Source organism: Neoarius graeffei, chromosome 21 (genome assembly GCF_027579695.1).
Source record: "Neoarius graeffei isolate fNeoGra1 chromosome 21, fNeoGra1.pri, whole genome shotgun sequence".
NCBI classification, from domain to species: Eukaryota; Metazoa; Chordata; class Actinopteri; order Siluriformes; family Ariidae; genus Neoarius; species Neoarius graeffei.
Genome location: NC_083589.1, coordinates 47,422,965 through 47,426,404, shown reverse-complemented (window position 1 = coordinate 47,426,404; position 3,440 = coordinate 47,422,965).

Below are 3,440 nucleotides of genomic sequence, written 5' to 3'. Positions count from 1 at the left end.
CTATCCTCTGCTGTAGAGTCCAGTGAAGCCATCTGGCCGCCATATTACCACTCCCAACGTGTCTATTTGGCTTATGTATGAATTAAACCGTGGTATCCGATCAAATTCCCCCAAAAAAAGCATCTCCTGACTTTTTTTCTGTCTCTTTCATTACCTCATCTTATTTTCTCAACTTTACCCTCATTCCTTACATATCTTTATAGCGCACTGTTGTTTTTCCCCCTTTTCCAGTTCAGTCTCTGATAATGTTTTTTGACTGGCTTTTGTTTTTACTACAACCCCGATTCCAAAAAAGTTGGGACAAGGCCATGTTTCCCACTGTGAGACATCCCCTTTTCTCTTTACAACAGTCTGTAAACGTCTGGGGACTGAGGAGACAAGTTGCTCAAGTTTAGGGATAGGAATGTTAACCCATTCTTGTCTAATGTAGGATTCCAGTTGCTCAACTGTCTTAGGTCTTTTTTGTCGTATCTTCCGTTTTATGATGCGCCAAATGTTTTCTATGGGTGAAAGATCTGGACTGCAGGCTGGCCAGTTCAGTACCCGGACCCTTCTTCTACGCAGCCATGATGCTGTAATTGATGCAGTATGTGGTTTGGCATTGTCATGTTGGAAAATGCAAGGTCTTCACTGAAAGAGACGTCGTCTGGATGGGAGCATATGTTGCTCTAGAACCTGGATATACCTTTCAGCATTGATGGCGTCTTTCCAGATGTGTAAGCTGCCCATGCCACACGCACTAATGCAACCCCATACCATCAGAGATGCAGTCTTCTGAACTGAGCGCTGATAACAACTTGGGTCGTCCTTCTCCTCTTTAGTCCGAATGACACGGCGTCCCTGATTTCCATAAAGAACTTCAAATTTTGATTTGTCTGACCACAGAACAGTTTTCCACTTTGCCACAGTCCATTTTAAATGAGCCTTGGCCCAGAGAAGACGTCTGCGCTTCTGGATCATGTTTAGATACGGCTTCTTCTTTGAACTATAGAGTTTTAGCTGGCAACGGCGGATGGCACGGTGAATTGTGTTCACAGATAATGTTCTCTGGAAATATTCCTGAGCCCATTTTGTGATTTCCAATACAGAAGCATGCCTGTATGTGATGCAGTGCCGTCTAAGGGCCCGAAGATCACGGGCACCCAGTATGGTTTTCTGGCCTTGACCCTTCTTCTAATTTTTCTCACAACTACATAAATAAATTAGGACTGCAGTTGTCATGAACAGTTTTGCACCCAAGTTTCCATCAATGAAGAGTTTATAACATCAACGAAACTGACTTCATGTTAAAACTGTTAACATGTTGTTTGTTGTTGCCCAAATGAGGATGGGTTCCCTTTGGAGTCTGGTTCCTCTCGAGGTTTCTTCCTCATGTCGTCTGAGGGAGTTTTTCCTTGCCATTGGGGATAGATTAGGAATAAAATTAGCTCATGTTTTAAGTCGTTCAAATTCTGTAAAGCTGCTTTGCGACCATGTTTATTGTTAAAAGCGCTATACAAATAAACTTGACTAAAATATCCACTTTTGTGTAGCTTCCAGTAGCGATGGGAGTGGTAAGATGGCGTCCAGCTGGCTTCATTCTGACGAGCCTATGAGCGCTGCAGATTTTATATATAGAGCTCAGTGGTATTGTATTTCTACTGCCACCTAGCGGTGGCCATGGACTATTACAATAGTAAATAATAATATATATACACACACACACACACAGACTCACAGGTGAAATGTCCGTCCACAACCTTTGACCTGACGATTTGTACAGTTCACTGCTGCACATGTAGGCATTTTTCTTCTAATTTTTCTCACCAACTACATAAATAATTTGTCCACTTTTGTGTAACTTCCAGTAGTCTAAATGCCAGTTCCGCTCCGCGATGGGAGTGGTAAGATGGCGTCCAGCTGGCTTCACTCTGACGAGCCTAAACGCGCTGCAGATTTTATATAGAGCTCAGTGGTATTATACGGAGCAGAATGAATATTTCTACTGCCGCCTAGCGGTGGACATGGACTATTACAATAGCAAATAATAAATAAGCCCAAATTTCAGCGTCTGCAAAACTGAACCTCGTATATACACTACCGTTCAAAAAATTTGGGGTCACTTTGAAATGTCCTTATTTTTGAAAGAAAAGCACTGTTCTTTTCAATGAAGATCACTTTAAACTAATCAGAAATCCACTCTATACATTGCTAATGTGGTAAATGACTATTCTAGCTGCAAATGTCTGGTTTTTGGTGCAATATCTCCATAGGTGTATAGAGGCCCATTTCCAGCAACTCTCACTCCAGTGTTCTAATGGTACAATGTGTTTGCTCATTGCCTCAGAAGGCTAATGGATGATTAGAAAACCCTTGTACAATCATGTTAGCACAGCTGAAAACAGTTGAGCTCTTTAGAGAAGCTATAAAACTGACCTTCCTTTGAGCAGATTGAGTTTCTGGAGCATCACATTTGTGGGGTCGATTAAATGCTCAAAATGGCCAGAAAAATGTCTTGACTATATTTTCTATTCATTTTACAACTTATGGTGGTAAATAAAAGTGTGACTTTTCATGGAAAACACAAAATTGTCTGGGTGACCCCAAACTTTTGAATGGTAGTGTGTGTATATATATATATATATATATATATATATATATGGCGGCACGGTGGTGTAGTGGTTAGCACTGTCGCCTCACAGCAAGAAGGTCCTGGGTTCGAGCCCCATGGCCGGCGAGGGCCTTTTTGTGCGGAGTTTGCATGTTCTCCCCGTGTCCGCGTGGGTTTCCTCCGGGTGCTCCAGTTTCCCCCACAGTCCAAAGACATGCAGGTTAGGTTAACTGGTGACTCTAAATTGACCGTAGGTGTGAATGTGAGTGTGAATGGTTGTCTGTGTCTATGTGTCAGCCCTGTGATGACCTGGCGACTTGTCCAGGGTGTACCCCGCCTTTCGCCCGTAGTCAGCTGGGATAGGCTCCAGCTTGCCTGCGACCCTGTAGAAGGATAAAGCGGCCAGAGATAATGAGATGAGATATATATATATATATCTCATCAAAACGAGCTCTCAGTCATATAATTTAATGAGCAGTTAATTTGCTTACCTTTTACTTTTTCACCTCTTCATTTGTTTATTTACATATCAGGTTCATTTATTTGGAATTTGTAACACAAACCAGACATGAAGTTATACTGAGACATACAGTACAGAACACATTCATTCACATCTAGGGGCAATTTAACCAGTTCACCTACACTGCCAGAAAGTGGGGTACAGTAGGAGTCCATTTCTGTCCCCCAAGGTACAGTCTACACTGATGTACCGTCTAAAGCTCATTATTGGACCTCAAGGTAACTATGTGTACCTTTTAAGGGCCAAAAAGGTACATACACTATATTGCCAAAAGTATTTGCTCACCTGCCTTGACTCACATATGAGCTTAAGTGACAGCCCATTCCTAAT